Here is a 24,539-nt window from a genome sequence, read left to right as displayed (position 1 = left end):
CTGCTGTTTTGCCATTTCAGATAAATGCTGGCAGACTGTTATACACACCGTTTCACCCCCCTCCCCTCCCCCACCCCCGAACCCAGTATAAAACAGTAAACATTATCTCCTGCTGTGGAGGGACAGCCTGTGTTGGTCTGAGTAGGAACACTGAGCAGATTTACCTCAATGACAATTTAATCGGTGACCAGAGCAAGTTAAGTAGGTCCAACTAAAATGCATGACAGCACAGAGAGAGGCCCATCAAATCCAAGCTGGCTCTTTGCAGCAGAATCTCACATTCTCATTCCTCATACGTACCCCAAACTCTGCAAGTTTATTTCCCTCAGAACTGATCTAATTGTTTTTATCAATTATTCATCTTCTCCTCTGCCTGCACCACCATAATAGGCAGTATGTTCTGCACATTTCCAGCCAATACAGACAGCAGAAACAATGGCTCATCTCCCACTGTCTCAAAGTGGGGGTGGCGTTTTTGCCGGTTTGATGGTGAGTTTGGGGAGGCGCAGTGGTAGTTTGGCGCACTGATCTTTACACTGCTGAGGCTAAACGCCAGCTCACAGACGCCTCCTCCTCCTGCCCCCTTCACCATGACCCCACCACTTCCCACCACCAAACCATCATCTCCTAGACCATCCATAACCTCATCACCTCAGGAGATCTCCCATCCACCGCCTCCAACCTCATAGTCCCATAACCCCACACCGCCCGTTTCTACCTCCTGCCCAAAATCCACAAACGTGACTGCCCCGGCCGACCCATTGTCTCAGCCTGCTCCTGCCCCACTGAACTCATCTCTGCATACCTCGACACGGTCCTGTCCCCCTTAGTCCAAGAACTCCCCACTTACATTTGTGACACCACCCAAGCCCTCCACCTCCTACATGATTTTCGCTTCTCCGGCCCCCAACGCCTTATCTTCACCATGGACATCCAGTTGCTATACCCCTCCATCCCCCATCACGAAGGCCTCCAAGCCCTCCACTTCTCCCTTTCCCACCAACCCAACCAGTACCCTCCCGCTGATACCCTCCTTCGACTGACTGAACTGGTCCTCACTCTTAACAACTTCTCCTTCCAATCCTCCCACTTCCTCCAAATCAAAGGAGTAGCCATGGGCACCTGCATGGGCCCCAGCTATACCTGCCTCTTCATCAGATATGTGGAACAGTCCATCTTCTGCAGCTACACTGGCACCACTCCCCACCTTTTCCTCCGCTACATCGATGATTGTATCGGTGCTACCTCGTGCTCCCACGAGGAGGTTGAACAGTTCATCCACTTTACCAACACCTTCCACCCCAACCTCAAATTCACCTGCACTGTCTCAGACTCCTCCCTCCCCTTCCTCAACCTCTCCATTTCTATCTTGGGCGACTGACTCAACACAGACATTTGCTATAAACCGACCGACACCCACAGCTACCTAGATTACACCCCCTCCCACCCTGCCCCCTGTAAAAACGCCATCACATATTTCCAATTCCTTCGTCTCCGCTGCATCTGCTCCCAGGAGGACTAATTCGAATACCGAACAACTCAAATTGCCTCCTTCTTCAAAGACCACAATTTCCCCTCTGACGTGGTCGACGATGCTCTCCACTGCATCTCCTCCACTTCCCGCTCCTCCGCCCTTGAACCCCACCCCTCCAATCGTCACCAGGACAGAACCACACTGGTCCTCACCTTCCATCCCACCAACCTTCGGATACATCGTATCATTCTTCGTCATTTCTGCCACTTCCAGACAGACCCCACCACCAGGGATATATTTCCCTCTCCAACCCTATCAGCATTCAGGAGAGACCACTCCCTCTGTGACTCCCTCGTCAGATCCACACCCCCCATCAACCCAACCTCCACTCCCGGCACCTTCCCCTGCAACCACAAGAAGTGCAAAACATGCGCCCACACCTCCCCCCTCACCTCCCTCCAAGGCCCCAATGGATCCTTCTATATCTTTCGCAAATTCACCTGCACCGCCACACACATCATTTACTGTATCCGCTGCACCCGATGTGGTATCCTCTACATTGGGGAGACAGGCCGCCTACTTGCGGAACGTTTCAGGGAACACCTCTGGGACACCCACACCAACCAACCCAACCGCCCTGTGGCGGAACACTTTAACTCCCCTTCCACTCCGCCAATGACATGCAGCTCCTTGGCCTCCTCCATCATCACACCCTGGCCACACGACGCCTGGAGGAAGAGCACCTCATCTTCCACCTAGGCATCCTCCAACCACGAGGGATGAATGTAGATTTCTCCAGCTTCCTCATTTCCCCTCCCTCCACTTATTCAGCACCGCCTTCTTGACCTGCAATCTTCTTCCCGACCTCTCCGCCCCCACCCCCTCTCCGGCCTATCACCGTCACCTTCACCTCCTTCCACCTATCGTATTCCCAGCACCCCTCCCCCAAATTCCCTCCCCGCTACCTTTTATCTCAGCCCGCCTGGCGCACTAGTATCATTCCTGCAGAAGGGCTTATGCCCAAAACGTAGATTCTCCTGCTCCTAAGATGCTGCCTGGCCTGCTGTGTTTTTCCAGCACCACATTTTTCAACTCCCGCTGTCTCAAAACCTTACATCTGATCTTAATTCTTATGCCATCACGTATTGAATACAGATATTCTTGTCTGCTATATCTAGGTCTGTTGTAATCTTATACAGCTCTGTCAAAAATATATTCTACATCTTCACTTCAAAGAAAATAGCAATTTCTTCAAATCAATCCAGTGACAGCATTTTCTTCATCAGTGAACCACTCCAGTGAGTCTGTACTCCACACTCTGAAGATCACTTATATCCTTCATTGTTGATGTCTATTTTGTTCCACAAACCCAGACGACGCAAGTTTTCTGCACAACAGCAGTAGCTTTATTATTGGACAGCCGGCGAGAGCTTCAAAGCATCTCTAAAGTAGCTGAGTGTATACTTGCAGAGGCTGTTCTTCCTGAATCTCTGCCTTACCCACAGAGACAGTATATTTAATAGGAATTAGACAAAGGCATATCAGTCACATGGGCGATTGTCAATAGATAGTTTAAAGTAGGTAATTATGACCTTACAAAGCTTGATGAATGGCGATGTCCTGTGATAACGTGTGATGGATTACAGAAACTGATTATCGTATTGTTCATGTTTATGTGTTGATGGGAAGAGATTAAGGCAGAAGGGTTCTTCCTTCAGTTAATGGGGGATTCACTTACCTATGCTCATATGGAGGGGAGGTAAGATAATGGACCGGGAGGCAGTTTAACAGGCTTGTACCCAGGACTCTCAGTCTTGTCTGGCAAGGGCAAATTCGTCTGTCTGGGGATATGGTGGAATCCATATGTCCTGAAAGAGAAGCAAATTATGGAACTGGCCCCTCTGTGGTATTTTAACTTCCTCATTCTGATCAGGAATCTGTTGACCAGAATTGGATGCAATGATTGACTGTGACCTAACTGGAGCTTTGTTAAGGGTTAGCATCTTTTCCGTGTATAAAGTTAAAAATCACACAACATCAGGTTATAGTCCAACAGGTTTAATTGGAAGCATAATAGTTTTCGGAGCGATGCTCCTTCATCAGGTGATTGTGGAGGGCTCCTGATGAAGGACCGTCACTCTGAAAGCTCGTGTGCTTCCAATTAAACATTTTGGACTATAACCTGGTGGTGTGTGATTTTTAAATTTGTACATCCCAGTCCAACACAGGCATCTCCAAATCACAACTTTTCCGTGAGTTTGTTATCATTCCCCGTATTAATGAAGCCGAGCATCCCATATGTTTTCCTCAAAACAATTTATGTTCTCTTTCCGTTAATGATTTGTACACTTTGTTCCCCATTCCTGCTGTCCTGCTCTCTGTATCTGTGCCATTCAAATTATATATTCCCTTTCTACATTGCTTCTCTCAAAATGCAACAACTTACTGTATGTTCTAAAGAAGAAACATATTCCATTCAAAATATTCTCTCGCTCCACACATTCTACCCCCTGGAAAACAGAACAGCACAGCACAGGAATAATCGGCCCACCATGTCTGTGCAGATCATGATGCTATTCCAAACTAATTCAATCTCCCTGTATATGATCCATATCCCTGACAACCCATGCCCGCTTATGTGTCTGTCCAAATGCCTCTTGAACGTTGTGATTGTTTCTGCTTTTACCATCTCTCAGGCAAGTACATTCTAGTCACTGACCACCTTCTGCTCAAGAAACTTGCCTGACACAGCTTCCTTTAAACTTGCAAAGATGTTGTTGGAAATGCTCACCAGGTCATGCAGCATCTGTGAAGAAAACTCAGTTAATGTTTCGGTTCTGGTCACCCTTCAACAGAAACATTAACTCTGATTTCTCTTCACAGGTGCTGATAGAACTGCTGAGGTTTTTCCAGAAACTTCTGGTTTACAGCATCTGCTGTTCTTTCGGTTTTCATTTCCTTTGAACTTCCCCCTCTCCCCTTAAATCTATGGCCTCTAGAATTTATCATTTCCACCATGGAAAAAGATTCAGATTATTCACTCTGTCTGTGCCTCTCGGATTATTCCGCAGCCACTGACTTTCCAAAGGCAGCAATTCAAGATTTTCCAATCTCTCCCAATCCAGGCAACATCCTGGTAAACCTGTTTCCACCCTCTCCAAAGCCTCCACATCCTCCTTATAACGTGGTGATCCAAACAGCACAAAATCCTCCAAAGGTGGCCTAATGACAGTTTTATGTTCACTCCCATGACAGAAGAAAGCTTTATTCCTGATGAAGGGCTCTTGCCCGAAACGTTGATTTTCCAGCTCCTCGGATGCTGCCTGAACTGCTGTGCTCTTCCAGCACCACTAATCCAGGAGAAGGCAAGCCTGCCATCCAGCTCCTTCACCACATTTAGGGAGCTGTGAACCTGCACCTGAAGATCCCTCTGTATCCCAATGCTGATCAGGGCCCTTCCGTTTAGTGTATACATTCCTCTTACAATGAGCCTCCCAAAATGTATCACCTCACACTTATCTGAATTAAAATCTATCTGCAATTTCTCCACATAACCTTCCAACTGACCTCTTCCTTGCTGTATCCTTTCACAACATTCTTCATGATTCACAACTTCGTGAGTTTGTACAATCTACAAACTTGCTAATTAAATCGTTTACATTTTCAAACTAATCATTTATATATTACAAACAACAGATGTCCCAGTTCTGATCCTTGTGGAACAGCACTAGCCACAGACCTCCAGCCAGCAACTTGCCCCAGCACAACTGTTGCTGGGAGAAATATCAAAGAGGAGCCTTCAGTTCTGTGCTGTGCAGCACGACCGACGTTTATTCAGAGCTCCTTACTAATGCATGATGGGAGAGGTCCATCTCTGGCTCCCCCAGCCAAGTCCAGCGTTTTGCTGCATTTCCTTCATACGTTCCAGTAATATATCCCCCCTGACCAAATCTCCTGGGTTTGGGATGTCAGCTTGGAGGTTTCTCTGCTCCCTTTTCCAGTTTCTGATTCTCTACCGTTCTGCAACTTCACCTCTCAGTTCATGCAGTTGCTTAGCCAGTTCTTTCACAAATTGTTTAACCCTATCCTTACCATTGCACATCTCGTGCCCTCCCACTGCCACATCCTCTGGCAGCTGCATAGTCTATACAGTCACTAATTCAAATTTGAACAGCCCCGTTCCCTTTGCTGGGGTTGGCTTCAGTTTCATTGGGATGATGGGGAGTACTCTAACCCATCCCTGTCTGTCTCTGTCAGGGCCTTAGTCAGACTAGCTGTCAATGTCTGCTTCATTCCTTCTGCTGTACCTGAGCTCTGGGGGTGGTGTGGGAGATGGGATTTCTGTTCAGTATCAAACAGGGCACATATGTGTTTAACTACGTGTCCCTTGGTCAGAATCTGCAGGGGAATGCTTTCACCCACTGCGTAAACCTATTTATTAAGATCCAGCAGGATTTCCTTCCCCGGGCTTGGGATGGAGGTGTATGTAAAATCCATCTGTAATTATTCCCATGTGCTTCTGGGTCTCAGCTGCTCGATCCACTTTATCCTGATTGATTTCTCTGGCTCACACAGTGTACAGACTACACACCTTCGACAAAACCTCTCCCTGTTCCAGGCCACCCCGGTAGTGGGTCATCTGATATTGCATGGTATCCTGCCCAATATGTTTCAGCCCATGATATATTTTTAATAATGTTTGTCTTATACAGTGTAGTGGCGCTGCTGGATCATCCAGACTCTGTCGTGTCCTATTATTGCCCCACCCTTTTCCTGTTCCTGTTTCTCCAGTTGTGTGACTGTTTCTAAGAGTGTCTTTAAACTTTCCTTTCTTGCTTCTGTAGCTAGTGTGACTGCCACTTCCCCAAATGTCTGCACGGTTTCAGTCAGTATTTTACCTGCCTTATCCACATACTCACTGCCCTGTTGGTGTGGAGTTTCTACTTTTGTGAGCTCTAATCTTCATCATTGTTGCTTCACTGGGAAATTTAGCTGTTTCCACTAACTCTCTGACCTGTTCCTCATGTTCAATGTGGCCCCCAGAGGATGATGCACCCTCACCGAGCCCAGGCCAACACATGGTCATGAACAATGTCAAAGGCATGCTGTGTACATGTTTCCTCCCTGTCCTCTGGCTAATGCCAGTGCTTCTTTCAGGGCTTTCGATGGCTCTGCCAATTCTGAATATTACGTACAAAATTCCCACAGTAGTTAAACAATCCTAAGGTTTGCCTTACGCCCTTCACGGTGTGCGGGTGGACAGTTTTAATATCATAGTTTTTGGTTCTGCTGGGACTGTCCGCTCACGCTTCATGATTTGATCTCCCCAGTATGATATCCCTACCTTCCCAGTTGCACTCTCTGTGAGTTAATTTTAAGCCCGGCCTGGATGACCTGACCCATACTCTGTTTAATATCCAGAGATGTTCTATCTCACCGACTGAGGTGATAAGGTGTTGGTAAGATCAATTTGACTAACTCCATCAGCCATTTACCGGTGGGATATACTGGAATATTGTGGGATCCCTGAGGTAACTGGATCAGGGTGTTCTGTTTCCTCAGACAGCTATCCGGCTTCTGTCAATTAGTAAGGGATACTGTCAGTCCGACGATTCTCTGCTGCTCTCAATCTGTCACTGTCACAATTATAACCTCCTCAGCCCCAGCTTTAATGGGATCCTGTTTGTGTGGGGAGTGAGAGGGTCCTCGATCTTTACAGGATCTACAGATAATAACCCACATTCCTGTTTGGGTTACCCACACCGCTGAGTGGTCCTAGCTGTAACTCCCAAGATTCCCTGACTGTCCCACTCTCCCTGCAATTCAGCTACTTTGGCGATGTCGCCTCTTATTTTCTTCCTGTCCCATTACTGGCTGGAGCGTCCCTATGTTATAGTCCAGGTCTCTACATCAATAGTTGCTCCGAATTGTTCCAAAATGGCAACTCCCAGAATGGTCCTTTCCTCAGTTTCACACTCCCATATCTGAATGTATTTTGTCATATTCCTGATTCACATCGGGACAGGTTCCTCCAGCTTCATCCAGCTTCCTCAGTTCCCACTCCGACTGCTCTCATTTTAGTAATTGAGAGGGTGAGGGGTAAATCCATATCGGTAACTGATATAGATGCTCCTGTGTTAACATCATGTGTTGCTGGAGCCCTAACAGCGTGTCAATAAATATTCATGGGCTATGCATGTGCACACGTGAACACAGGCCACACACAATGTGAACACCTATCTCCCTCTCTCTGCCTACGTTCCTTGTCTATATGCCCTTTTCTGCTTCCCTTGCAACATTGCGAGTCTGGTTCCTCTCCCTGTACTGCAGCTATTCCCTTGTGTTTCTGAGTTTGCCTCAGCTCTCATGGCCCAATTCAGAATTTGTTTAGAATTATCTCCCACTGGGAGTCCCATGTTTATAATTACAGTTACATGGGGTCCCATGTCATCTTTTAAATACATCAAACAAACTTCATCATCACAGGTTGACGTTTGGTATTCCCCCGTGATCCTTATACACCTCAAGCTTCCTCTCTGCATGATCCTCGATATTACCCCTGGGCCCTGAGTCACTAAGGTTATTTTAGCCCATTCAGCCTGTCCCCTCCCCAGTGTGTCCCTGTAATATCTGTAAATGCTGGGAGCCACTGATCGGCTGTGCACTGGGGGGAACCGGCTCCCACCCCCACCCTCTCATTGCAGGGACAGATTCTGCTGTACACGTCAGGGCAGCTTGGCCTGCAAGGTTTTGGCCTGACATCCTCATCAGTGAGATTGCGTACTTCAATTAATTCATCCATATTCTCCCAATAAGACCCATGATAACAATTTCTCTATCAGGCTGGGTGTTCATTCACCAACATCTGTCATTCAGCCAGGTAAACAGTTCAGGTTTAGTTTCTGTCAGTTCCCTTTGTTGCCCCCTCCTGTCTGTCCAAGTTTGAGTTTTGATGCCAGGTGGTGCCATAGACACGGCCTTCTGGACTTTACAGGGCGGTGAGTCATCCTACCCAATGCCAGCCCTCTCTCTATACATAGAGTCATAGAGACATAGAGATGTCCAGCATGGAAACAGACCCTTGGGTCCAACTCGTCTCTGCCGACCAGATATCCCTACCCAATCAAGTCCCACCAAACCTTTCCTATTCATATACCCATCCAAATGCATTTTAAATGTTGCAATTGTATCAGCTTCCACCACTTCCTCTGGCAGCTCATTCCATACACATACCACCCTCTGCATGAAAAAGTAGCCCCTTAGGTCTCTTTTATATCTTTCCCCTCTCACCCTAAACCTATGCCCTATAGTTCTGGACTCCCCAACCCCAGGGAAAAGACTTTGCCTATTTATCCTATCCATGCCCCTCAAAATTTTGTAAACCTCTATAAGGTCAACCCTCAGCCTCCGACACTCCAGGAAACACAGCCCCAGCCTGTTCAGCCTCTCCCTATAGCTCAAATCCTCCAACCGTGCAACATCCTTGTAAATCTTTTCTGAACCCTTTCAAGTTTCACAACATTTTTCCGATAGGAAGGAGACCAGAATTGCACGCAATATTCCAACAGTGGCCTAACCATTGTCCTGTACAACCGCATCATGACCTCCCAACCCCTGTAATCAATACTCTGACCAAGAAAGGAAAGCGTACCAAAAGCCTTCTTCACTATCCTATCTACCTGCAACTCCACTTTCAAGGAGCTATGAACCTGCACACCAACGTCTCTTTGTGCAGCAACTCTCCCTAGGACCTTATCATTAAGTGAATAAGTCCTGCTCAGAATTGCTTTCCCAAAATGCAGCACCTCGCATTTATCTGAATTAAACTCCATCACCACTTCTCAGCCCATTGGCCCATATCCTGCTGTAATCTGAGGTAACCTTCTTCGCTCTCCATTACACCTCCAATGTTGCTCTTATCTGCAAACTTAGTAATTGTACCTCTTATGCTCGCACCCAAATCATTTATGTAAATAACAAAAAGTAGAGGACTCAGCATCGATTCCTGTGGCACTCCACTGGTCAGAGGCCTCCAGTCTGATAATCAACCCTCCACCACCACCCTTTGAGCCAGTTCTATATCCAAATGGTTAGTTCTCCCTGTATTCCATGAGATCGAACCTTGCTAATTAGTCTCCCATGGGCAACCTTATTGAATGCCTTACTGAAGTCCATATAGATCACATCTATTGCTCTGCTCTCATCAATCCTCTTTGTTACTTCTTCAAAAAACTCAATCAAGTTTGTGAGACATGATTTCCCATGCACAACGCCATGTTGACTATCCTGAATCAGTCCTTGCCTGTGTTGGCTGTAATAGAACTACCCAGGCTTTACAGCATTCTGTATTCACCAATGAGAGCAATAATTTCAGACTCTGAATTCGGCCTTTCGTGTTATAACCTGTTTTTTCATTGACAGCTGCATACCATGCTTCCTTATTTGTTTCCCAGCCCTAACTCCATTCCCCGTGGCTTTGAGGCACTACCATTTCTGCTATTTAATCTCTCCTGCCTTCCCCCGTGTGACAGACTGTCATTTTGTCTTTGTCTCACCCCCACCTTCCTCACAACCTGTTACATTTCTGATGGTTCGCAGGCCTCTGTAACTTTCACTGCGCCCCCCGGGACAATGGCACGAGTTTTGAATTCTCTTCCTCCAGAGATAATCGGAAATCTTTCTGGCTGCAGTTTCCCCCAGATTTTATTTTCAAAAACACAGCATTTGCGTCAGTCAGGTATATGTGAGAATTCATCAACAATTCCAAGCATTTTTATGTAATCTGTGTGCTCTCCCACAGATGTGCAGGGTTGCTCTATTGGCTGTGCTAACATGGTCTGTAGTGTGCAGGTTAGGTGGGTTGGGTTAGCCATGGTAAATGTGGGGTTATGGGGATAGGGTGGGAGAGCAGGTCATTGCAGACTCGATAAGCTGAGTAGCCTCTTTCTGCACCTCAGAGGTTCGAACGAGTTGTGATTGTCATCACATTTTCCTGATGCCCGGTTCATTCAGCTCAGGTACACATGCTGCCTTTGTGTTTCTGTGGGTGCTCACTCACTCCTTTCCTTCTGTTTACATCAATTTCTCACTTTAGGTGAGGCTGAGAATGAATTTGTAAATACAAATATTCCAACCAAAACCACTCACAGTCAGGACCTGTTTCTGCTGCTGCCGTCACTCACAAGGAACAGGAAAATAAAAGTTCAGTCACGAAACTTACAGGAGCATAGAGATTATAAACACCAGGAAATGCTGAACAGCTCAAAACTCTTTTCTCAAGAAAAGAGGAGGCTGAGAGACAGCCTTTTACAAGTAGGAAGCTTTGTGTTTTTGTGTTCAGAGATTTGATGTGGGAATCATTGGGTCTGGAGCATGGTTCAATGCCCCAGGTCATCAAATTTGCTACCTAAATGTGCATTTTTCTTTCTGTCTATCTGTCTGAGTTAACAATCAGGTGGACAGGTCAGTATCTGAGTGTTTTCCCAAATCCCTGATTGAATCTTCCTCCCCCACAATCTCAGGTGCCTCACCACTCACTGGGTCACGGAGAAACTCTGCCGTTACAATGAGAACTGTCTTTGCTGTCGCCTCTCCTCGTGCTTCCGCTTAATCCCCACTTCCCTTCATTAACTCCCAGCTGCCTCTAGCCCACCCACATGGGCATGTTAAAGAGCATGACAGGAAAATGGATTAAACCGAGAGTTCAATAGCCAGACTGAAAGAGGAAGAAGGAAATAAACCGGGTTTGTGGATCCCAGGGGATACAGACTCCAGGCTGGGTCCTTTGTGGGCATTCCCGCAGTAATACGAGACAACATTCCATGATGAAAGTTAAACCCGGATGGCAGGAGAGGGAGCCACTGAACATTAGCAGGTTTAGCTCAAACACAGAAGTTTTGTTCAGTCAGTAAGTGTGTTAGACATGGAAGTGAATTGAGCAGTGAGGGGAAATGTTGCCGAAAGCTGCAGATGGGCAAATTTCATTGGAACAGGAGGAGGCTATTCAACCCTGCAACCCTGCTCTGCCAATCAATAGATCATGGCTAATTTCTGGCATAACTTGCAATTTTCAAAACTCTCCAAACTCATCAATAAACTCCTCTGCAACAGACAAGATCAACATATAAAAACGAAACATCTGCAAATTCTGGGAAATCAGGAACAAAAACAGAAATTGCTGGAAAAAATCAGCAGATCTGGCAGCATCTGTGGAGAGTGAACCTTTGGGTCCAGTGACCGGTCAGGTGACCACCTGCAGCTGATCTTTCTGCCTTTTCTGCAACAGACAAGATCAATATTGAAAAACTAACGATCTGCAAATGCTGGTAAATCAGACACAAAAACAGAAATTGCTGGAAAAATTCAGCAGATTTGGTAGCATCTGTGGAGAGTGAACCGTTGGGGTCAGGTGACCAGCTGCAGCTGACCATTCTGCCTTTTCTGTAACACTATCTGGAACAGGTTGTCTGTGAGAGGGGGATGAGATTGTCAATAACAACTGAACAAACAGGAGGGCATGCTCAATTAGAATAAAACCCATTTTGAAAAAAGTGAGGACTGCAGATGCTGGAGATCAGAGCTGAAAATGTGTTGCTGGAAAAGCACAGCAGGTCAGGCAGCATCCAAGGAGCAGGAGAATCGACGTTTCGGGCATGAGCCGTTCTTCATTCCTGAAGAAGGGCTCATGCCCGAAACGTCGATTCTCCTGCTCCTTGGATGCTGTCTGACCTGCTGCAGTTTTCCAGCAACACATTTTCAGCCCTAAAAACCCATTTTGGTCTTGCACTTTTAATTCAACTGCAAATATTATTCTTTATCATTTCCAAAATAGGATAATAGACCATAAATCAACTCTTAATGTCACTGGGTCTAGGAAACTGTTACTTCTGACCTGGTCCAGCCGGCATGTGAATCCAGACCCTGAATAATGGGGATGCCTCTGAACCATCTTCTGGGCAGTTAGAATGGATGACAAATGCTGCCCCAGGAAGTGATGCTATGATCCCACGAACAAACAAAATAAATCCGATCACTGTGGTTACCTGTGAACTCGCCGGTGTTTCATCAAGCTGGATATCTGAGTGAATTTCATCCCACACTGAGAGCAGGTGAATGAGCTCTCCCTGTTGCGTATTCACTGGAGTACAGTGAGGCTGAATAATGTCCTGAACCCAATCCCAGAATGAGAGCACCTGAATGGTCTCGCACTGCTCTCCTGTGACCGGGAGAGATGTAGTCACTATCCCAGGGTATGGTGCGTAAAGATATCTGCAAAAGGGATCTAGTGAGAGTAGATCAGGACAAATTGTTCACATGCATGAAAGAATCAATAATGAGGAGGCACCGATGTAAAGGGATTGACAAAAGAAGCACATGGGACATGAGACAAAATGTTTTCATGCAGAGAAAGCTTATGGTCAGAAATGCACTGCCAAAGAGTGTGGTGGAGTAAGGTACAATGAAGAGGATAGAATTGAACAGTCATTGGAAGAGGATGAATGGGAAGGTTTATGGGGTAAAGGCAGAAGAATCACATTCAGTGAGGTGATCCTTTGGAGAACTGATGAGCCAATCAGCCTCCTTTTGCACTGTAATAATTCTGTGAACAATTAATTCTGCGCCCTCGAAGGAAATATCAGGGCAGGGTTTGCAAAGAGGTCAGATTGAATGAGGGTCTTGGTGAACAAAAGTGAGACACAGATACAGAAAGGTTTTGGGATAGATTGAATCAAATGTTATCAATTTGCACAGCCACCAACATTACAGCAGTTACAAATAGGAGTGATCAAGAGAGTGGAATAAGAGCAGCAACTAATTCTCAAACATTTATGCAGCTGAAGGGGATGCTGGGTAAAGATACCACAGTTAACGCTTATTTCATTCTAGACACACCAGCCAGGGAGCACATCCTTGCTGTCTTTATCCCATCGAGCTCTTGAAGAAGTTTGTTCATTTCAAGTGTTTCCTTTTAGATACTCCAGAGAAGACAGTTTCATGCTCTGCAATCTCTCCTGCCAGGGCAATGCTGCTGTTAGAATTCAATTCACTGCGGTTTGTTACTGGCTGCTTCATGGACTGGAACTGGCAATTGAGACTGTAAGGTCACTGTATAAAATATCTTCAATTGTATAGCCAGATTGCCAGACACATGAGGGGCTTCAAGAAAATAAATCTTAACTTACGGGCATTGAGTGTCCATTGTGTGGGCATCCTGTTTAGATAAAATCTATTGATAATTGTTAGAATTGACTTGCAATGGCTCCGGCAAAGTGGTCAGAGCATTATGGCAATAAACTTCCCCTGGGTTAGAACTCGTACATGATAGAATAGGTGTGGGTCCTTCTTGTAAAGTTATTCAAAATGGTCCTAATTTACTTTCAGAAACGAGTGAGAGAAAGGCACATTACTGAGGTCAATGCATTAGTCCAAAATTAGAAATTCAGGAGGACTGAAGTGAGAGCTGGTGTTGGGAGTTGTAGTAATGATATGGAGAAATTTTTAGTTTTACAAAGAGAAAGCTCCACATGGGAAACTCAGCTTTAACATCACATCAACTACAGGGTCGTCCAATTCCGCAGGTCCTGATCCTTATCGGTAATATGGAAAGGGAAGCAGCATGCCTAGAACAGAGAAATCATTCCTATGCTCTGCATGCAGTTGAATGTTTAACCGGTCATGTGATTTGCGAAGACACCAATGTGACGGGACCAGGGCTAGGGTATGTAAACGTGGGGACTGTGGGAAGGAATTCGCCTACCCCTCCCGGCAGGACACACACCGACAGTCACACTGGGGAGAGGCCATTCACCTGCCCCATGGATGGGAAGGGATTTACTAAATCTTACAATCTGCTGAAGCACCAGAGGTAGCACAGAGGATATAGACCCTTCACCTGCTCCATGTGTGAGAAATAATTCATTCAAATCTCTCACCTGCAGAGACATCAGTGCATTCACTGGGGAGAGGCCATTCACCTGCTCAATGTGTGGGAAAGGATCCACTAGGTCCACTGAAATGCTGAAACACCGAGCTCACTCTGGGGAAAGGCCATTCACTTTCTCACAGTGTGTGGGGAGAGATTCACTCAAATGCATCATCCCCCGAGACCCCACTGAGCCCACACAGGAGAGAGGCCATTCAGATACTCAGTGTGAGAGGGAATTCAGTGATTCATCCTGCCCCTGAGACCCCAGTCAGCCCACACAGGGGAGAGGCCATTCAGATGCTCAGTGTGGGAGAGAGGATTCAGTTATACATCCTGTCCCCTGAGACCCCAGCGCGTTCACACTGGGTAGGATCGTCTCTGCGTGACAAGGGATTTGCTGAGTCTTCAACACGACTGAGAGCCCAGTGAGTGGACACAGGAAAGTGGTCATCCACCTGCTCCGTGTGGGGTAGAGTTCACACATCACTGCAGGACTCTGATTCTGGAGTTACTGTTCATCAGCGTCAGAAGTGGACCTTGTACATGATGACACTGTTGGAGTATTGATGTTGTGGTTGTTAATCACATTAACTGGGCTGGAGTTGACTGAATTTATATTGCCACTTTCTGAATTTTGGGATGTCTCTTTGGGCAGTAAGTCTCCACAAACAGCAATGTGACAGTGAGCAGGGATCATCTATTTTGATTTAAATTGTGATTGTAGCACTGCTGCTTCACAGCATCAGGCGCAAGGTTGGAGTCCAGCCTTGGTCAACGGCCTGTGTGGAGTTCCCACATTCTCCCCATGATAGTGTGGGTCCCCTCCAGTGCTCCGGTTTCCTTCCACAGACTAAAGATGTACAGGTTAGGTGGATCGGTCGTGCTAAATTGCCCACAGTGTCGAGGATTGTGTAGACTAGTGGATCAGCCATGGGAAATGCAGGGTTACTCTGGATTGGTCTGGGTGGGATGCTCTTCCGATTGTTGGTGGGATTTGATGGGCCAATGCTCTCCTTCCACACTGTCGGGATTCTATTCTATGATTGAGGATAAAGGCTACACAGCAGGGTGTCCTTGGAGAAGGAGCATGTGGTGTGTATCAATGTTCTCAATGCCTTTAGATAGAGGTGGGCACCCCTTTATCTCCAGCCCTGCCCCCTCACCCCCAACTCTACTTTGATTTCGTCCTTTCCCACTCTGCCACTCGTAATGGTTTGCTTTGCCCATAATGGGCTTTGTTTATAAATATTCAATTTGTTATTCAGGTGGTTTACTGCTATAATGGCGTAATGATGATTTTGATGGTGGGAGGTTGCTGTTATAACACTTCTGGGTCGGAGAAATGGGGAAAAAAGAAAACTCCACAGCTCACAGAACGAGAACAGAAAAGCAGTTAAATCAAACCAAAGGTTCAGTCAGGGGGGGAATATCTCCCTGGAATTTGAGTAACTGGAAAGTGATGGTGTCCGGGAGTCGTCGGGATTTTGTTTTATACGGCGTTGAAATTTTAAAACTGTTATATTCAGATCGTTTTGTTTCTTTTCTTTTCGTTTCATTTATCGTGGAATAAACTCTTACATGTTTTAAAACCAAATTTACAAACTTTGCATTAAAGACAAATGTTAAACAAAGTCCATCAAACCATCCCTCACTGAAAACTGATGTGGAAGTGCAATCTCCTGGAGAGTCCCTGTCCTGCCTACTCCTTCCTACCCAGGCTCCATGGTTATATACAGAGCTGGGAGATAGGGGCAGGAGGGGTCTTTCGGCTTTTCAATCCTGCGCTACCATTCAATGGGAAACAGCTGACCATCCAGCTCAGTCTCCTGTTCCTGCTGTGTTCCAATCCCCTTTGATGCCTTTACCTTTAAGAACTATATCTAAGTCCTCCTTTAGCTTCATTGCCTTTTGTTCCAGTGCCGTTGCTGAGTTACTGTGTGGGTATAGGCAGGGGTAATGTGATGGTTCTGCCTCCTGAAGCATGCACTCAGCATCCCTCATCATCCTGCAGTAACAATCAGGTTTCAGTAAAGAGAGATAGAAACCATTTCCAGCATATGGGCATCACTGGCTCAACCAGCATTTATTCCCCATCTCTAGTTGCCTAGAGAAGATGGTAGCGAGCTGCTGTCTCGAACCAATCACAGTCCATTTGGTGCTGATAGACTGACAATGCTCTGAGGGAGAGTGTTGCAGGACTTTGGCCGATTGACTCTCAGTCTTTGGTTCGTCAAATGCTGGTTAACTTAATCACAATCTGCACATGATTTTGAGATTTCAGTCTGTGAATCTTTACCATCTAGCACCCTGTATAAAGGAATATGTACAGATTAGAAATTCAGAACAGACAATTCTCGTTTCTCTGGAACATATTTTTCCTTGTCTTTCCCTAAACCTTAACCCTGCAGCCCACTTACTCTCTCCCTCCATTCTGACTCTGCTACCCCCTAATGTACACCCTCCACATTCTCATGGAGTTGCTGATAAACAGATCCATGCCACCACTTCCTGCCCCTGGTTAGACTCTGCACCCTTTCTGGGTTCACTTCCTTTCCCTTCAGTTGCTGCAAGTCAATAATGTAACAGCAGAATGAAACAAAAGGAAACAGACAGGGAGGTGGCAGATCCTGGACAGAACAGGAACCTTCAGTCTGGGAGAATGGGTTAGATCATCCTTGGTTTCCCATTGGTCGATTCCCAAGCATTATGACGCATTGGGGATGGAACTTGGTCCCACGTGGGTGTGGTGACACCTTAACTCCCCGGCAGATCAACACTAAAAGCTGATATGTTACTCCTCCAGCCAATCACAGTGTGAAATACTTTCCGCTCGGTACCCCAAAGCACATGCTCCAAAATCCGCCCACATTCTGTACATGTACAGTGCCGGGTTTCCCCACACACGTGTGGTCCCTGCCTCAGGGACTGTGGGAGTTGTAGTCCCCAGGAAGCTACTTGAGCCCTGTCTCTGGAAAGTGAATGAAAGTGTGGGCTGGAGGGTGTTGTCTATCAAATCCCCATTCAGACACACAGGACATATGGGCTGTCATTGGGTTTCATGGAGACATACGTTTCCACAACCTGATTTCTGACGTGAGGAATATAGATTCAGCAAATTGGGTGATAGAGAGGTTAATAAGGAGGAGCAGATTTTAAGCAGAGGTAGCTGAGTGGTCAGCACTGCTGCCTCACAGCGTCAGTGACCTGAGTTTGATTCCAGCCTTAGGCGACTGTGTGGAGTTTACACATTCCCCCCCATGTCTGTACGAGTTTCCAGCCGTGCTCCAGTTTCCTCCCACAGTCCAAATATGTGCAGATTAGGTGCATTGCCCATGCTAAATTAGAACATAGAACATAGAAGAATACAGCGCAGTACAGGCCCTTCGGCCCTCGATGTTGCGCCAATCCAAGCCCACCTAACCTACACTAGCCCACTATCCTCCATATGCCTATCCAATGCCCGCTTAAATGCCCATAATGAGGGAGAGTCCACCACTGCTACTGGCAGGGCATTCCATGAACTCACGACTCACTGAGTAAAGAACCTTCCTGAAGAAGGGCCTGTGCCCGAAACGTCGAATCTCCTGTTCCCTGGATGCTGCCTGACCTGCTGTGCTGTTCCAGCAATAAAGTTTCAACTTTGATCTCCAGCATCTGCAGACCTCACTTTCTCCCCGAGTAAAGAACCTACCCCTAACATCTGTCCTCTACCTACCCACCCATAATTTAAAGCTATGCCCCCTCGTAATAGCTGACTTCATACGTGGAAAAAGATTCTCACTGTCGACCCTATCTAAACCTCTAATCATCTTGTACACCTCTATCAGGTCACCCCTAAACCTTCTTTTCTCCAATGAAAACAACCCCAAGTGCCTCAGCCTTTCCTCATACGATCTTTCTACCATACCAGGCAACATCCTGGTAAACCTCCTCTGCACCCGTTCCAGTGCCTCCATATCCTTCCTATAGTATGGCGACCAAAACTGCACACAATACTCCAGATGCGGCCGCACCAGAGTCTTATACAACTGCAACATGACCTCAGTACTCCGGAACTCAATTCCTCTACCAATAAAAGCCAGTACGCCTTATGCATTCTTCACCGCACTATTTACCTGGGTGGCAACTTTCAAAGATTTGTGTACATGGACACCAAGATCCCTCTGCTCATCCACACTACCAAGTATCCGACCGTTAGCCCAGTACCCCATCTTTTTATTACTCTTACCAAAGTGAATCACCTCACACTTAACTACATTGAACTCCATTTGCCACCTTTCTGCCCAGTTCTGCAGCTTATCTATATCCCGTTGTAACCGGCCACATCCTTCCTCACTGTCGACAACTCCTCTGACTTTCGTATCATCCGCAAACTTGCTCACCCAACCTTCTAACCCCTCCTCCAGGTCATTTATAAAAATGACAAACAGCAATGGTCCCAAAACAGATCCTTGCGGAACACCGCGAGTGACGGCACTCCAAGATGAACCTTTGCCATCAACTACTACCCTCTGTCTTCTTCTAGCCAGCCAACTCCTAATCCAAACCTCCAACTCACCCTCAATGCTATACCTCCGTATTTTTTGCAGTAGTCCACCATGGGGAACCTTATCAAACGCTTTACTAAAATCCATATATACCACATCTACTGCTTTCCCCTCGTCCACCTCCTTAGTCACCTTCTCAAATAATTCAATAAGGTTTGTGAGGCACGACCTGCCCTTCACAAAACCATGCTGACTATCCTTGATCACATTATTCCTATCCAGATGTTCATAAATCCTATCCCTTACAATTCTCTCTAAGATTTTGCCCACAACAGAAGTGAGACTCACTTCTCAGAAGGAGACTCAGAAGGAAATTGTCCAGTTTCCATGCATGTGCTGTTTAGGCAATTAGCCACAGGAAATGCAGGGTTACAGGGAATTGGTGGGTCTGACTGGGATGCTCATCATAGGGTTGGTGTGGACTCTGCACTGTAGGGACTCTATTCTATTCTCATGAAGAAGAATGTACTTATCTCAATGTGTTGTGAATCTGTGGAATTCCCTATTCAAAATGAGGTGGATGCCAGGGCAATGAGCAAATTTAATGAAGAAATACAGATTTTAAATTTGCAATGAGTTGAAGGGTGAGAGAGAGCAGCTGAGACCGAGGTGAGCTCAATGATCACCGTATTAAATGGTGGGGCTGGTTCGAAGGGCTGCATTGCCTCTCCTGTGCCCAGTGCTTACCTTCTTACGGTAATAACTGAAAAGGTGAATCCAAAACTGACCACCTTCGCCAAAGGAGATTTTCGGGAAAAGTAGGATAGTCAGGGGGATTAGCATTTCAAACTTAGAAGATGAGGAAGCGTGTGGGAGATAATGATTTTGCAATTTTAAACTGAGGGGAGACAGTGATTTATGGTTTTAGATTGTGTAGTAAATTCACACCATCCAGAATACTCTGTTGTGAATATCTATCCTGTACTTTATCACAAAGCCAAGGTCTCTGACAATGAAAACCAAAACACCCAGGTAACATCGTCTCACCTCGTAATCTGATAAAAGACTTGTGATAAGTATGGTCAAATTTAGAATACAGTTGGAAAGCGGGAAGAATAAATCCAATCCAGATCCTGTGCTTAAACAAAGGAGACTACACTAGGATGAGGCAGGAGTTGGCTAATGTAGACTGGAAGCAAAGACTTTACGGTGGGACAGTTGACAGACAGTGGAGGAATATCAAAGAATTTTTCATTCTGCTCAGCAAAAGTATATATCAGTGAAAAGGAAGGACTGTAGGAAAAGGAGTAATCTGCCATTGATGGCTAAGGAAATAAGGGAGTCTATCAAATTGAAATAGAAAGCATACAAATTGGCAAAGACCAAGGAGAAACTAGGAGATGAGAAAAACTTTAAAGATCAACAGAAAGCTAGATGGGATTGGGGGAGAAAAGTGATGAGCAGCTATCCCCAGGGCCAGAATAGCAGTTTACACTGCTAGAGGGGAACCTATTGTGTGGGGAACATATGGCCTCTGTAATTGTTGAAGCACTTAACTGTTACCATAGAGATAATCCTGATCAAGTTACAAATCCCAGCACACTCCTAAAGCCTGTACTTCCAAATAAACCTGTTGGACTATAACCTGATGTTGTGTGGTTTTTAACTTTGCCCACCCCGCTCCAACACCGGCTCTTCCACTTCATAATCCTGACAGATAACCCCACTGAAACTGAAGTGCCTATCATTTACCTGACTGAGCCACAGGGCCGTGGGGGAGGGGCATGTGGTTTAACCACAAAGTGTTGAGCTGAACTCGACTTTTAACTGCCATTGCCATGGAGATAATACTGAGAGACAGCGTCCATTCAAAACCACAAACCACAAAGGTATAAGAATGGGAGCGGCACATCGGACAGGTGGGGAGTTACCTGATGCTGCCTGGAGGTGTTCTGCATGTACACTATCCAGGTAACTGCTATGTCTCACCAATAAAGACTCAAAGAAGACCTCTCAGAGTTCTGTGCCTAGTTATTCCTATCCAGCAAGGTTCAGGAATATGAGTACACAGCAGTCAGTCTTCACAGTGGAGGATACGAAGAACATGCCAGTAATTGATAAGGAAACTGAGGAAGGTGAGAACCAAGAAACAATCATTATCACGAAAGTGTTAGAACTGGGCAATCTAATGGAGCTAAAGGTAGACAAGTCTCTTTGCCCTGATGGAATACATCCCAGGGTGCTAGCAGAGATAGCAGGAGAAATAGTAAATATACTTGGAGTCAGAGTCCTACAGCAGAGACAGGCCCTTTGGCCCAAACTGGCCCATGCCGACCAGAATGTCCATCCACGCTAACCCCATTTCCCTGCACTTGGCCCATCTGCTTCTGACCCTTTCCGATCCATGTATTTGTCCAAATGTCTTTTACATGTTGTTAATGTACCCACCTCAACCACTTCCACTGGTCCCTTATTCCATATACATACCACCCTCTGTGTAGGACTGTTGACCCTCAGGTTCCCTTTCATAATTTCTCCTCCGACCTTAAACTGATGTCCTCCACTCCTTGATTCCCTGGGAAAGAGACAGAGTGCATTCACCTTACCCAAGCCTCTTATGGTCTTATATACTTCCAGAAAAGATCACCCTCTATTTCCACTGCTGTAAACAAAAAAAAAATCCTCGCTTGTCCAACCTCTCCCTATAATTCAGACCCCTGAGTCCTGGCAAAAATTCTTGTAAATTTCTTATGCACTTTTTCCAGTTTAATAACTGAAACGTACACTGCACTCATCACATTTCCAGTGTTTCCCCATGGCACTGGAACCGACGTGACAACGCCAATGGAATACAAGCCATGATCGATAATTAACTCCTTTACAACAATCCTGTTTTCATAGCATTTTTCATGCTGCAGGTATCCTTGTGTCTTTCTGGTTGCATGGTTAATTCAAAATTTGTCCTCATACAAAACAAATCTGTAGCTTAATTGTTCCTGGGAAATGTGCCATGTTTCTTCAGACTTTTAACAACAAATGAACTCTCTCTCCACAGTCACCACACTAACATGGACTTGGCTGTGTCTCAGTAATTTTTCCAGACACACTGACATTTGAAATATTCACCCATGGACAGAATACACACCTTTCCTTCCACATGAAAAGGCCAAATGATATTCAGATCGGCACAGATCAAGTAACTCTCAAAACGGAACGTGAAGTTCAATTTGAATTTCTCATCCACAAATCCGCCCTTTCAGAACCCTACAACAGAGAAAACAGGTCACCACCGTTAACACAGGATGGAAATTCATAAGACAGTGAGAGTATTAAATTGAAGGTTCTTTGTTCCCCCAAAGCTTTAAATCTCAGTCTCACAATTGCTCTCTTATGTGAACTGAAATCCAAACCAATCTCCTCACGCTTTTCCTCCACACCCAGTTCTCACACACACTCTCTTCTCTTTGAAATCAGCTTCCTCGCTCCTGCCTGCAGACTAAGAACCAAAAAAAGGTCTCCTCCCACAATCCAAATATGCGCAGGTCAGGTGAATTGGCCATGCTAAATTGCCCATAGCGTTAGGTGCATTAGTCAGAGGGAAATGGGTCTGGGTGGGTTACTCTTCTGAAGGTTGGTGTGGACTGGTTGGGCCGAAGGGCCTGTTTCCACACTGTAGGAAATCTAATCTAATCAAATCAATGAGTCTGACTCGGAGCCTCCTGGATGTTGGTGAATCCTTCCCCCACCTCCCAGGTTTCCTTCCTGGTCAGAACCAAACTGATTTTTTTGGCCCAATCTGGAACATTTTATTTATTTCCCCCCACACGGACCCTCTGATGAGAACCATCCTGCACACACTGGCCAAGTCATATCTGATTGAACTAAGATGAACCAAATTAGAACTTTAATTGCAGGCCCATCTGTGTTCCTTTCCATAACATTCCTGAATCTTCACACGAGTTCTGATAACTTTCTGCAAAATGCTCCCCCCACTGATAGCCGACCACTTGTCACGATATCAGGGGCAGGGGCCATTTCCCTGGGTCCTGTTCCCAGAGGGAGGAAACTGCGAATGACAGATTAATCCCACACACGCACAGCCTCCCTCCTGGCCCTGACCAGCCCTGCACATACACCAACAATTGGCCAGAACTGCGCCCGTGCACTGGTCTCCCCTCCGACAGCACATGCTCCAGATCACACACGAAGCTGGGTGATTGACAGCAGCTGCTGCCCAATAGGGTGGAGGGGGCGGGGCTGGAGATTGTAAACAATGAATGAATGTGGATGACACTGGGGGGTGGACAGGTCAGTGAGGGACAGGATCAGTGCAGCAGTAGGAGGGGACCCTGGACAAAGTTAGCAATGGGAGAATCTGACAGGAGAGAAACTACAGGAAGGTTCTGTTTGGAGGCTCAGGCAGGGACAGCTGGGAGACAGTATGGCCTGGCGGCTTGGGCACGTTTTCCAATCAGCCTTTTCAAAGATGCTGTTATTCAACTCTGAGCCCGATCCTCCTGGTTCAGAGGTAAGGACACTACCACCATTTCCTGGTGGGCTAGTGGAAAGAAGGGAAGATTTTCTCAATCTCTCTCACATGGAAACTCCATGAGCTCCTCCCACTTACTGTCTATGGTGGGGATGGAAACAGAGCAGATGGGAGCGGGGTTCGGGATATAGGGACTGCCTTTCAAATGGAACTTACCTGTGTCGGTTATATTAACATGACTCAATACACAGTCACCAACACAAACCTGGTGTATGTGAACTTTATACAGAATATTAACACCCATAACTGGGTGACACAGATCCCAATGTACAGAGTTAAGTCCTGGATATTAATAACGGCTTTGTGTATGAGAAATCACGTCTCATGAACTTGAGTCAATTTTTTTGAAGTAACAAAGAGGATTAATGAGGGCAAAGCAGTGGAAATGATCTACATGGACTTCAGTAAGACGTTCAACATGGGAGACTGGTTATCAAGGTTGATCTCATGGAATACAGAGAGAACTAGCCATTTGGATATAAAACTGGCTCAAAGGTAGAAGACAGATGGTGGTGGTGGAAGGTTGCTTTTCAGATTGGAGACCTGTGACCAGTGGGGTGTCACAAAGGATCGGTGTTGGATCCACTAATTTTCATAATTTATATCAATGATTTGGATGTGAATATAGGAAGTATTGTTAGTAAGATGACACCAAAATTGGAGGTGTAGTGGACAGTGAAGAGGATTACCTCAGATTACAACGGGATCTTGATCAGAGGGTCGAATGTGCTGAGGACTGGCAGATGGAGTTTAATTTAGATAAATGTGAGGTGCTGCATTTTGGGAAAGCAAATATTAGCGGGATGTATACACTTACTGGTAAGGTCCTCGGGAGTGCTGCTGAACAAAGAGACCTTGGAATGCAGGTTCATAGCTCCTTGAAAGCAGAATTGCAGGATAGGATAGTGAAGAAGGTGTTTAGTATGCTTTCCTTTATTAGTCAGAGCACTGAGTATAGGAGTTGGGAGGTCATATTGCGGCTGTACAGGGACATTGGTTAGGTCATGCTTGGAATATTGCGTGCAATTCTGGTCTCCTTCCTATCAAAACAATATTGTGAAAGTTGAAAGTGGCCAGAATAGTATTACAAGCACGTTGTCAGGG

At 46.0% G+C, this 24,539-nt stretch overlaps 1 long non-coding RNA gene across 4 annotated transcripts in view; it reads right to left on the bottom strand.

Annotated features, from left to right (window-relative positions):
• Positions 1-16,300: 16,300 nt before the first annotated feature.
• The window catches only part of LOC148137853 (uncharacterized), a 28,167-nt gene continuing 19,928 nt past the window's right edge, over positions 16,301-24,539 (bottom strand). For all 4 annotated transcript variants that reach the window (XR_015754190.1, XR_015754188.1, XR_015754189.1 and 1 more), the window contains 2 exons: positions 22,032-22,150; positions 16,301-16,706 (listed from right to left, as the gene is read on the bottom strand). This is a non-coding gene — a long non-coding RNA (uncharacterized LOC148137853). The remainder of the gene's footprint in view (positions 16,707-22,031; positions 22,151-24,539) is intronic.

Source organism: Chiloscyllium plagiosum, unplaced genomic scaffold (assembly GCF_037043375.1).
Source record: "Chiloscyllium plagiosum isolate Xiang-an unplaced genomic scaffold, Cpla_swu_hap1 HiC_scaffold_42, whole genome shotgun sequence".
Lineage (NCBI taxonomy): Eukaryota > Metazoa > Chordata > Chondrichthyes > Orectolobiformes > Hemiscylliidae > Chiloscyllium > Chiloscyllium plagiosum.
This window is presented reverse-complemented; position numbering and strand designations above follow the sequence as displayed.